General features: G+C 36.2%; 1 protein-coding gene and 1 pseudogene across 1 annotated transcript in view; both read right to left on the bottom strand.

Annotated features, from left to right (window-relative positions):
* SRFBP1 (serum response factor binding protein 1) overlaps nucleotides 1-13,556 on the bottom strand; it is a 55,694-nt gene that overhangs the window by 23,798 nt on the left and 18,340 nt on the right. The window lies entirely within an intron of this gene.
* LOC117025325 (cytochrome c oxidase subunit NDUFA4-like) lies at nucleotides 12,514-12,762 on the bottom strand (annotated as a pseudogene).

Raw genomic sequence — 13,556 nt, 5'->3', positions numbered from 1 at the left:
TGCGTTTCTCTGAAATAAAGAATCTGAAATAACTCGTGAGAGAGCTACTGACATCCAAATCTTCATGCTTTTCCACAGATGGGAATCTCATCATGGTTACCCGTCAGTGAAAACAAAAACCTTATTTCCTAAATATTGTTCTATTGTTTCTTAAATACAATTCCACCAGATGGAACTTCAATAGGTTATACTCTGTCATCAAGCAGTCAAGGGATTTTTCCAAATGAAATATCTTTGTATTTCTCCTTCACCTATTCCTGTGTTCTCTGTTGCAACTAATGGCATCTCCAGCCTCTACCGCTCAGGTTAGACAGCTCAGTCATCTGACACTGTGGACCTCCTCGTCATGCTTCTGTTATGCTCCAACCCCCCTTTTGCTTCCTCTGATGTAGTGTCTGCTGAATTTGGTTCCCTCCTTTGGATTACCATTATCCTACCCTTAGTGTTCAGGACTTTATTATGGATTGTGTGGATTATACCGCCTAACTAGTTTTTCTGCCTCTAGGACCAGTACCCTGTTTTCCCGAAAATAAGACCTAGCCAGACAATCAGCTCTAATGTGTCTTTTGGAGCAAAATTAATATAAGACCCAGTATTATATTATATTATATTATATTATATTATATTATATTATATTATATTATATCTAGTATTTATATTATATTACATTATATTATATCTGGTCTTATAATGATAACACTGGGTCTTATATTAATTTTGCTCCAAAAGACACATTAGAGCTGATTGTCTGGCTAGGTCTTATTTTCGGGGAAACGGTAATTCCAAGGCCCATTATATATCACTGTCCTAAATACAAAGCAAGATAAAGACCTTTGGTCTGACGTTCAAATCCTTTCATTACGTGGCCTCAGTGTATTTTTTTGCTCTATATTATAATTGTTATTGTAATACACTTCTAGGGGGTCTCATATGCATATGCCACCCATTCATTTTACATAGAATCACCTGAATAAATTGTCTATTCTCCCATCTCGGTATGTATGGTAAACTATTTTAAAACTTTTTATTTGTGGAATGCCTTTCTCTAATTGGCCACCTATGTTTCTCACTCCCTTTTACCCCCAATCAAAAATCTAACCATATTTCAACTTTTGCTTGCTAAATAACTCTTGCACTAAAATGAAGCAGGGTTTCTTAGAGAAATGGCTGATTACAGATCTGAGGCAGGAACAGTATAAGCCCTGCAACATTCTGTTATGCCAAAAAAGTAAAGACTAATAGAGTTCTCTCAAAAAGTCACATAAGCTACTTCAGAAGGGTATCACTGGTCAAATTTGGGAGTGATGAAAGAATGACAATGACCATATAATTTGTTATTCAAATGATGACCCACTTGAGAGTGAAACGAGGCACTATTAAAAATTATGCTGGGACACAAGTGGTGAATATCAGGAGAATCACAGGAAAATGTGGTCACACAGTCACCCCTAGCTCTTGTCAATTTCTCATATCTCCAAGTGCTCTTTCTTTTAAACCCACTTCAAGGAAGCTTCTGCTCCAACTACTCCAACCAATGCCATTCTTGTAAAAGTCACCAACGATTTCCACGTTGCTAAATCTAACCAATAGGTCTCAATACTCCTCTTACTCAACAAAGCAGCAGCATTGGACTCTCCACTCCTTGGCCAATCATAACCTTTTAACAAGTTAATTCCTCCTTTCTCTTTGATATATTTTTTTCATATGACTTACAGGACACATACTCTAGGTTTTTCTTCCTTAGCCTCCTTTGCTAGTTCTTCCTTTTCTTTCTAGCTTACGAGGGGACTTGGAACTCTTCACCATTATCTAATACTACATTCGTGATTTAATCTTGTCTCATGACTTTAAATCTCACATACAAGTCAACAATTCCCCAAAGTCTCTTACCTCTAGCCCAAATCTCTCTTCCGTACTCCAGACTTACATATCAAACTGACTACACGTCATTATTCTTAAATCCTTCCTACTCTGCTCTGATTTTCCATAGCATATCATCTACTAACATACTAAATAATTAACTGATTACGTTGTCTTCTACAATCTGCCCTAAAAGACAAATTACAAAAGATAAGAATACTATGCCTATTGTTTTTTCTTCAGGAGTACCTTAAGTGCCTAGACATTTATGACATTTGGTAATATCTACAAAATATTTGTTAAAAGAATGAATACTGAAGATTTTTTTTTCTTTCTTACTTGTTAGGTATTATAAATTGTTAAACTGAATATCTCAGGTATCTCTGTATTGGGTATAACATAAACAAGACCTGCCAGTAAACACTGCCCCTGTTCAGGAAGTATTAGAGAGAATACATATAAGAACTGTCTTTCATTGAAGTTTATCATTTTTAATTTTCTAAATAAAAAACAAACAAAAAAATACCAGTTAATCTTTAATCTTGTCCATGTTGAGATATTAATCTAAATCACTATCACACCTAATACAGAACTTCATGTAGGGAAAACTAGTAAAACAATCTAAATATTTTCTATTTCTTGATTCTACAAGTACTTCCTTTATAACTTTTCTGAAACAAAAACAATAAAGCAATATAAATTTAAGTATCCCACTATAATTTGAGATGTTACAGTCACCCTGTAAGCGTCGGCTTCATGCTACAGGAAGCCTTCCCCATCGTACGAAGTACTACGTGGCCCACCACCAACACATCTATCAGTGTTTTACACACACTGTATTGATACTCTCTGTTCACACGTCCATCTCCCTCATTCGACTATAGGCTTCTCAAGGGCAAACATCATATTAATTTCTATATTTCTGTAAGCTAACAGAGTATTTTGTAAACAAATACAGACTTAATGTATATTTTGTTGAGCTGAAATAAAGGGCTTTGGTCATGAGGATGGCTTCGAGATGACATGATAAAACTGTGTAAACTTTTCTGGCAAAGTACTAGATTAAATAATGTAAGGTAAAACTTTTGTTTTTTGAATCCTACAATAGTAACTAACAGTAAGAATGATTTCAGCTTCTGGTCTAAAGTCACAATGCAAGATGGACATTGATGGTGGGGAGTATAGTAGATCTCCTCAGGATTTCTGTTCAGGATTTCTCTGTCACTGAATAGATCTGGCATAATTTTTCAAACTGGTATTGAAGGCGATGCTATCTTAAGTAATATTTTATCTATGCCATTTGCATGGAGTAAAAGACTACAGAGATTCAAAATCTTAAAAAAATTATTAAGAGTACTACGTAAAGAACACTGACATTGCATATTTTAGTGGTACAAAAATAGTTATCAACACAACTTATGAAAAATTTTAGGATATGATACACATGGCTCTATTTTTCTTTGCTTTTATAATTATACCTTTCTACATCTTAAAAGTCATCAACACATTGCTAATTTTACCTCAAAAAATCATTACTGTTGATCCTTGAACAACACCGGTTTGAACTGCATGGGTCCACTTCTACACAAATATTTTTCAATAAATACAGTCTGCCTTCTGTATCCCAGGATTTTGCATCAACAGATTCAACCCACCATGGATCAAAATCAATCCGTTGCTGGAAATCTGCAGATGCACAGTGCCAACTCTATGAATTGTTCTACGCCATTTAACAGATTGAGCATCTGTAGATTTGGTATCAGAGGGGTGTCCTGGAACCAGTCCTGAAAGATGGCTGTAGGCTGCAGTGAAGTTTTGGGGGGGAGCCAAAAGTTATACATGGATTTACAAATGAGTGGGGAGTCTGTACCCCTAACCCACGTTGTTCACGAGTCAACTGTATTTAAAATTCAAATTCTTGAACCTGAAATGAAAAATGAAGAGCAGTCTCAAGCATTATTATTAAATGGTGGAAAGAAAAACAAACTAAAAAAATTCACAATTTTGATAATTTATCTTCATTTTAATTAGGAAAATACAATGGTATTGTGCTATAACCTTTTTAAAACTGTTTATAATAGATGTGCATATTAATATTTGAAACATGTTACTAGAGAGCCTTCGACTGTGCAGAACACCAGGCACTGTGTAAAAAAACCAGATAACCAAAAAGTATAATTTATTTTTGAAACAACATGTAACTGACCTTACATATGATAAAAACAAATTGGCACTTTAAAGAAATTGACCAGGAGAAAAAAAAAATTTTGTGTGAGTGAGTGTATGTTTGTGTGAATGCATTACAGAGGTCTATTTTTCTGTTGTCTAAGTACTCATGGTACGTCAGCTTGAATTCTTCGGAAAACGAGCTGTTCTTTGAGATAAAGACTGGGATTCACCTAAATTCCTTTAGGGATAGAGGTTATTTCTACTGAAATTGGTCAGTCTTGGCTGGTAATAGACTGTGCCGCCACCCAGCTCAGCCCGTAACTTAACTCCCTGAGGGTTGGCTATTTCCCTGGAACTGGCTTTTAGCCTTCGGACTGATTTTCAGTGATCAGACTGTTCCAGAGTGAGATGAGCTGAAGACCTGTGGGTTGCTTGAATTGTGAACTGATTTCGGCCCAGTGCCAGCTCAGCCCGTAACTTAACTCCCTGAGGGTTGGCTATTTCCCTGGAACTGGCTTTTAGCCTTCGGACTGATTTTCAGTGATCAGACTGTTCCAGAGTGAGGTGAGCTGAAGACCTGCAGGTTACTCAAGTAGGGACCTGTTTTGGGCCCAATATGAAAAATGAGATCCGTGCTCTCTAAGCCTTCTGAAACTGTCCCTTCGTTTTCGTGCACGTATTTAACTAAATGGAAAGATCCAACAAAGAGCAACTTAGAAAATGAGTGGCCACTTTGGAGAACTTTTGAGATTCCCATAGTTGATTTTCTTGAAACTAAATTGGATAACAGCGCTGTCATTAAGAAAGAGCAATGTAATGCCTATTTTGAATGGTATATTGAGGCTTCCAAACAAGACTACGAATCTAAAGTTGCCCATTTAAAAAAAATAAAGTCTCTAAGTTAACGAGGGCTGCTAAAAGTTCAGAGACAAAATGGCACCTGAAACCTCGTGCTCTTCCTCTATAGCACGGCCTTGCTCTTCCCCCACTGCGCCTTTGGCTCAAGCTCCATCCCTGACACCATTTTGTCCCTCATTGCTGCCTCTGCTTCCAGCTCAGTCCCCAGCAGCACCTTCTTTCTAATCTTCTTTTTCTCCTCCCTGGAAACTTACCAGTACTTTCCCATTTAGGATTAAACCCTTGGGAGAGCCTAACAAAACCCACACATCTCCCATGTCCCCTACACCAAAGGTGAGTTAAACGAGCCATTGTAAAGGAATTTCCTAAGGTAACTGAGGACTCTAATAAGTTTGCTGAGGAATTTGATATTATTATTCAGGCCCATCAGCTGGGGTTTTCTGACTTTTATCAGCTAATCAATGTTAGTTCGCTAGACAAGCTGAACACTGGATGAGAGTTGCTGGATGGGAACATCCTGACAGAGACTTACAAAAGTAAACCTCCAATTGTGAGGAACCCAGGGAACTTGCTTGAAAACTACATCAAGCAATTCCCAAGGCCTTCCCAAGGTCTACAGATTGGAGTAAAATTCACACTTGCTCACAAAGGCCGGACGAATTTGTTCATGAATATTATAATAGACTTCAGGCAGTTTTTAAAGAAAATTCTAGTCTTCCTTCAGATGTTGACACCACAAGTGAACCTTTTAAATTCTTTGTCAACAGGTTAAATGAAAACCCTTCCATTCTGGTTAGAAGATCCAGGATGGGATGGGAAACTACACTACCCTAGACTTGGTAAATCTGGCCAGGGAGCTTGCCAGTACCCTAGACGAGCCACCTAAAAGTAAGATTGCCAAGACTTGGACTTTCTACACCCAGCATCTTTCAGTCATCTAACTTTCTTTGCAATCATTTTGTTAACCGCTTCCATTTAACCTTTTCACATTGAAGTAACGTTAATCCAGCTACTTTTCTCCATTCTGCGACTGAGGAAGCCACTCAGGACTGTCTGACACTGACAAATCACCTCCTGACTCCTTGTGACCATTTACAGAAGACTCCTCTAGGTAAAGCTGATCTTTCATGGTTTACAGATGGTCCATACTTCAGACATGCGAACAGTAAGTACTGTGCTGGTTATGCTGTGGTAACTCCTTCTGAAGTCATCGAGGCGGCACCTTTGCCTTTGGCTACTTCAGCACAGCAGGCTGAATTATATGCCCTCATTCCAGCTTGCATTTTAGCAAAGGGTAGAGCACTTACACTGACAGTAGATATGCTTTTGGAGTGGTTCACAACTTTGGAATGCTATGGAAATAACGTGGCTTCCTTACCTCCAATGGAGATAAAATTTAAAACGGTCCATATGTACAGTGAACCTGGTACTTTAGCCACTGAGATTCCAGGACATTAAACGTGATTCCCTGGAAGCTAAAGGAAATCATTTTGCTGACATTTCTGCTAAAAATGCTGCCTTAAAAGGTGTCACCAGCAGTCAGACCTCTGTCATGGTCCAAACAGAAACTTTTCCAGTTGATAACTTAGAAAAACTGAAAGAAAAACAAGACTGGAGATCTAATAATTGTTGGATTGATGAGGAAAAGAAACTGGTTCGGACCAAATAACAATCCAGTCCTACCAGAAACTCTGAAATTCCCACTCCTACTCATGGTACATGCAGTGAATCACTGGTCAACTGTACAACTCCCCAATACCGGTGGGGAGATATTAATAAGGCTGCGTCAAGTGCCTACTTTCGGCGTCTCACCTGCCCAAAGTATAACACAGGGAACCCTATTCACACGGCCCCTGGACATTTTAAGCTGCCAAACGGACCATTTGGTTTCTGGCAAAGAGACTTCATATGACATCTCATGGATACAAGTATGTTTTAGTCATGATATGTATGTATTCTCACTGGACTGAAGCTTTCCCCTTGCAGATAAGCTAATGCGTCTGCAGTGGCATAGATACTGTTAGAGAACTCCTCTTGAACTCCACAGTGATAGAGGAATCCATTTCACTGGTCAGGTGCTAAAGCAAGTCTGTGCTATTTAGCCAGTTCTACATTTTCACTGTGCTTACCATCTTCAATCTTCAGGATTGACTGAATGCACTAATGGCATTATTAAGACTCAATTGGCAAAATGTACAGAAACTTTTCAAATACCTTGGCCAAAACCATTGCTGATAGTTTTTTAAATCTCAGATCTGCCCCTTTTGGTACTCATAAGCTTTTACCTTTCGAGATATTTACAGGATGCCCCATTGCCTTATAAATCTCTCCTGCCTCTCTTGATCTACATTTGGTGAAAGGAGACATACTTCAATATTGTAAAGGCTTAATTGCTTCTATCGACAATAATCATGCCTTAGTAGAACAATCACTTCACTGTGTACTCCAGGGAAATGAAAAACTGAAAAAATAATACTTTGCAACTGAAGTTTTTGTTTACTGAAAGAGACACCTCAAAATGGATTCCCTCCAGCCACGCTGGAAAGGCCCTTACCAGGTACTGTTGACAAACCCCTGTGCTGCTAAACTGCAGGGAGCAGACTCCTGGATACACGTATCACACCTAAAGTGGGTACCAAACCCTGACTGGAACTGCACACAGTCTGGTGACCTGAAACTAAAGCTGTCAAAATTTAAAGCAGGCGACCTCTAAGGAGATGAGTTACCAAACCTTTCTGGTTGTTGAATCTATCAAGAACTTTGATCTATTTAAGATAACAACAGCCGCCGTTGTCTCATTATCTACAAGCTTAAGCTCCTGATTTACACCTACCATATGACCTAGGTTGTTCTAATTCTACCTTAAATTTTTATTATATTTAAGCTCTGCTCCTGATGCCCATCAACCCTAGACACCAGCTGTTCCTGATCTATGCACTCTCCCCTGATATGACACTCAGAGGAGGTCCTTTCTGACACTGAGGGACAAATGGCTGAAAACTGGAAAACCTGAGACCTGAAGACCTGACTGCTGATCAATGATGCTTTTAGAGAAACAATCTTGATCAAAAGGGGGGAATGATAAAAGCGAACTGACACTTTAAGGAAACTGACCAGGGAGTTGGGAGGTCCATGGCTGGAGCTGGGTTTCCTGTTCCTCTCTATTCCAGACTTCCTGTTGAACTTTTATGGCTCTCACTTCCTGTGGGGGTGGGGGGTGTATATAAGGGAGCCATCTCGAGAGATCGCTTTCTTTTTGCAGGTGGACGGCTGGCCGGAAGGTGCGTGTTCTCAAACTGCTGTGGTGGTTTTGTTTTCTTTTCCCAAATAAACCCTCTTTCTGATGAACTATTTAAAAGATTATTTTTGTCCAGTTAACATCTTAATACAAAGGAAGATGCAATGCAGTAAGTAGACTGTTAAAAACTGGTTACCTAATTTCTATTATGTATATATGATGATGAAGCAAGCAGAGTAATTGTGTTTACTGCTGTAGATATCAATGGTAGGAATAATAAAAATACCCAACATACTGGGGAAACCTTTTTCAAATTGCACAAACCTCCCACCCATTATATGTCCCCAGGTATGAATCTTCATGCTCGTATATCTGCCTCCACCAAACAAAACCACTGTTTTAGAGGTTGGTGAAAGCTGTGACCATGATTCATTCTGGATTTGTAAGAGTAGTGAGGTAAAGATGAATGCAGTGTTATCAGAGAAACTTAAAAACAAATGTATGAAGTATGTGTAGGAGATATAAAATTGACTGTAGTATGTAGACAGAAATGGGGATGAGAGATTAAGTTGGTCAGGATAGGAACTAACTGATAAAAAAGCTTTTAACACCTAGGAGGAATTGACCCCATCTGGTAGACAACAGGAAGCTAATTTAGGTTCTTAAACAAGAATGATATATAAAACAAAGTACGTTTACTACTAGGAAATTTTACTAGTGTCAGGTTTTTGCTGGCAGCCAGTTAAAGAATTACTAAATGTCTACAAATAGTACTGTCTCATTTTAGTTCCAAGTTGACTTTCATGTTTAAAGTTGAATTTTCATAGTTTAAAAACTAAACTGAAATGTATCTTTTAACTATAAATTTTCATCAAGATACAAAAATAATTACTGACGTGAAAATAATTACAATTTTAGTGAGCAAAAGCTAAAAGAAACTTGTAAAATTCAATAGTCCAAAGATTTGTATTACATTTAAAAGTAGACATTAACTAAGCATAAACATTATCAAATAATTTGGTCAAATGAAGCTGCGGAAACTTGTCATTATATAGTCTTATCTCTCACAGTAGAAATACCTTTTAGAAAATAAGACAAAATAGCATTTTTAACTCCAGTGATTAAACACGATCACATATTTTTTATGGCAAATAAAAACATCTAAACTGTTCTTGGCACATGAAATTACCCACTTCTGCATGTTCAAGGAGTCAAGCACAGAAAATGAGATGCAGCAATTACATCAGCCTGAAGATTCTACTTACAGTACTGCTGCATTCTAAGGGATAAGTCAGAATAGACAGATTGTTTTTTCATTTTAGAGATCCTCTTCTAATAAAATGGCTGGCCTCGTGGAGAAAAGTTTATTATTTTTGAAATGGAATCCAAACATTTGTTTATAAGGGCATAATTTTGTAGAATTTATAAGGAGTAAATAAAATACTTAAAACCACTAGTTGTATATCTTTTCAATAACATGTTAACAATAAAAATAATTAGAAAAGGTGAGACGTGTATTTTTAATTATTCAATATATTAAATAAAAAGAGGATAAAATTACAGCTTTATATGAATATATTATATTCACTTTTTACTCCTAAAACTTTTTATTCTATATACATTTGCAACTTTAGTTTTTCTTGCCCAAACCCAAAGAGTTAAAGAAAAAAGAAACAAAAACAAACCCTCAAACTTAATAAACAATTACATAAGCCCATAGAACATTTTTTTTTCCTTCAGTGAATCACTTCGGAAATTCATCAAAAGGCCTTAGGAAAATTCTATTAGGTAACTGAGGAAGTCTTTTCCTACAATATTGGAATTATAAATAAGATATAGGGATGAGCAAAAAGGGATTTAGGAATGTGTTAAGCGAGAGTGGTCTTTAACTGAAAGAATAAGGGACAATCTTTCAAAATCTCAAGGAAGTCAAACTATTTATTATAAGTTCTTATTCCTTCAAAGCATTTTCTCTAGAACTTCAAGTTTTCAGTAAACTTTTCCAAGGGCACAATTATAATAAAATCACACCTGTTTATTAATTATATTTCCATGTGTTAATAGGTTAAAGAGCCCATATCAATTCATACTGGAATCATTACATTCAAATTGTTTATAGTGCCAAATTTAGCAAGGAATGAAATTTTCTTTGACATCTAATCATTGCTACTAATTCATGATCCCAAGGGAATTGATTACTTTGGTACTGAGCTTCCAGATATTATTTCTAAATGTTAAATGTATATACAAAATCCTTTACGAATAACCAGGCATTCTGTATCTTTAGGAAGGCCCAACTATTCCAATCATGTAAAATTATAAACAAATCCTATTTTGTCCCCAAGAGGCAATGATGATAAATTATTTCATTATTATTTGCACTTTTCAACTAATAGTGATTATTAAAATTATAATGCAAAAGCACATTTCTTTATAATACCTAATTATTCTTAATAAAATTGAGCAGTTAAAGTATGAGAGGTTAGGTTAGTAGAGTATTAAGAATATGGACTATTGATTCAGATAGATTTGGAATGAATCCTGGGTTTGTCAAGCTCTAGTAGTGTAATTTTGAGCAAAGCAATTAATCCTTAAATCCCCATGTTTTCACATCAGCAAAATGAGGCTAAATAGGAACGTTGAAGAGCTACTCTGAAGATTATAGATAATATATGTAGGTTGTAGCAAAGAGCCTGGCACAGAGTAGGTGCTTAAATATTAATAACTAAAATTATTAAATTATTAGCAGTGTTCATATACCTGAAGTTGAGCTTCCTAGTGCTATAAATAACATTTAAGTCTGGGATGTAAAGCTGTTGCATAAAACAGTATCCTTGTTATCTAACTGGGATTCATTTGAAGACTACCAAGGACATCATATCAATTTGATCAATCAGTAACATTAATATATGTTTATTAAACTGCCATCTCTTCCAGGAAACCTTTCCTGCTTATTAGCTAGAAGCAATCTCTTACTCTTTTAAAATTTTCAAAGCACCTATCATAACTTACCGTTTTTAAAATTGTGTGCACCAGTTCCTTTCTCTGATGGTCTAAGATTTTTGCAGAGCTGGAACAATGAATTACATGGCCCGTTACCTTTCATAAAGATAGGCTTAATAAACGTCTCCTTAATGCACGAAAAAATTAGGTCAGTCACTGCTTCCTAATTAGTTATCTCCCTTCCAATCTCTTTTCCCTCTAGTCAATCCTCCACTCTCCTTCAAACTTAGTTTTCTAGAAAATGCATACGATTACTCAAAAACTTTGATCTACATTTCCTAAAAGGCTTTAAATGGTAATCTCATCTACCCTTCAGCCACCATCTTCAACCTTTTGTTCCTCTATTCATTCCATATTCCAGCCATGACATTGATTTGTTGATGAAATAGTTGAATGTCTGCTTTATGCCAATTAGTACACCAAGCACTGGAGATAAAAAGACAACACCTTACGCTCAAAAAAAGGAGACATATAAAGAAATAATTACAGCTCAATGTGTTAATATTGTAACAGAAATAGAGTACAGAGCAGACCTTCCAAAGCACACCCAGAACTTTCAGACCCGTATGCTTTTTTCTTGGTGTGCTCTATTTACCTAGACTGCCTTTTCCAAAGTAGAATCATATTTACTCTTCAAGTTCCAACTCAGTACCCCCATTCTGTAAGGTCTTCCCTAAATCCTGTAAGTAATTAACAGATGCCTTTTCTAGGTTCCTACAACTCTTTGATTATAATAGTGGTATAATGTATATCAGACTCACATGCTTGTTTCCCACAGAACAGTAGATTTATTAGCTGATGGCAGAAATCGATTCATCTACATATATAGCAGGTTCTAAATTAAAAAGTAATTAACCTCAGAATAGTGTATGGAATTTATAATAGTTGTTCTGGAAATTCCTAGTCTTTTTTTCATTTGTATTTTTTTGTTTTTCTTTACTGGCTGCAAATTTTATGGATCTTAAGAAAATATATAATCATTAATAAACTGGGATGCTACATTAGATTGTGGAGAATTATTAACTACAACGAAAACCCACAAGTTCTACATTAATATACTGAGTTTCAAAAGAAATCAAGAATTTAAAAAGTGAGGATTTCTCTCCTTACCTCACCCATACATAAAACTGATATACCTTGAAAACAGTTTAATTAGTTTTGAAGAAGGAGAGAATATAAGTGAACTACACATTTTCACTGTATATTCCTAAAGAAGCATTTTTTTCCCTAAGTTTCAGATATTTATTAATCAGTGTAAACCCCAACATAATACACCAACATGATTTCGTGCATTTGGAGGGGAAATATTTCCTGGTTAAGTGGAAAACTGCGGATGGCTTCTGGAAGACCTTCATTCTAAGCAGATTTCTAGTGAAACATTTCATTTAGAAGTCTGGACCTTCTTTCTTCAGTTTGCTGTAATCTACATTCACTGAGTAAAACTTGTGTTGATCATTAGGACCCAGCTTGTTCCAGGGTTCTGGGTTATTCTTTTTATCCTAACAGACATCTGAATTGAACAATGCCAGGCGCATGGCATACAGAGTTGCTCCAGCACCTCCGGCTCCAATAAATACAAAGAGGGGGATCAAACTTGGATGTCTCCTGGCCTGACCCAGGATTTGGCGCAGCATGGTTGCAGCAGTGGGCTCAGGTCCGGAAGCACAGAAAAGCAAAACTGCAGGCCTGGAGACTCGGTAGTCTCTGCCCCTAACGAAGCATGCTAACGAAAATGCTTTTAATTAAAGCATTTTTAATTTCAATTCCAATCATTGCCCTTGGAATTATTTTTGTTTCTTAGAAGACTACATAGTTTATACAATTCAGTGGCAGGTATAGAAAACAGAATAAAATTACTCATGTTCAAGAAAAGAAAAGGACACCGCTGAGTTTCTCTTGTCACAAAATATTAATAGTTTTAAGTAGCAAAATACTAACATTAATTATTCTAACAGGAAAACAGAATACATGGTTTCCATTACAATAGAGATCTAACAATATAAAATATGTGCTCATGTTAATGAGTGTAAATGTTTGAAAATAATGTGTTTCCGTTTAATCCAAAATTCAGGTGACATCTCCGTTGAATAAGTGATTTATTTCAAGACCAGTTATTTATTGTTATTATTGCTGCTTTACTCTAGGACTCTCTGTCTCCCATTGTGTGTTTCAAACAAACTATGTTGTAATATTTGCCTCTTTGCTCAATCACCACATTATTTCATACTGACATTATGATACTAGTATTGGTTGTCCAAAGTTTTCGAATTAACAGTTGAAAAGGGCTTTGGATACTTTCACAATTAGTAGGAAAATTCTGCCAAGGTTGTAAGTTCAAATTTGCAGAATTACAAAACTTAAAAAAAAATAAAAATAAAAATAAAACAAAAAGAAATAAACATTTTTGACAAAAAGCTCATGTGATACT

The sequence above is a fragment of the Rhinolophus ferrumequinum genome, chromosome 7 (genome assembly GCF_004115265.2).
Source record: "Rhinolophus ferrumequinum isolate MPI-CBG mRhiFer1 chromosome 7, mRhiFer1_v1.p, whole genome shotgun sequence".
NCBI lineage: Eukaryota > Metazoa > Chordata > Mammalia > Chiroptera > Rhinolophidae > Rhinolophus > Rhinolophus ferrumequinum.
This window is presented reverse-complemented; position numbering and strand designations above follow the sequence as displayed.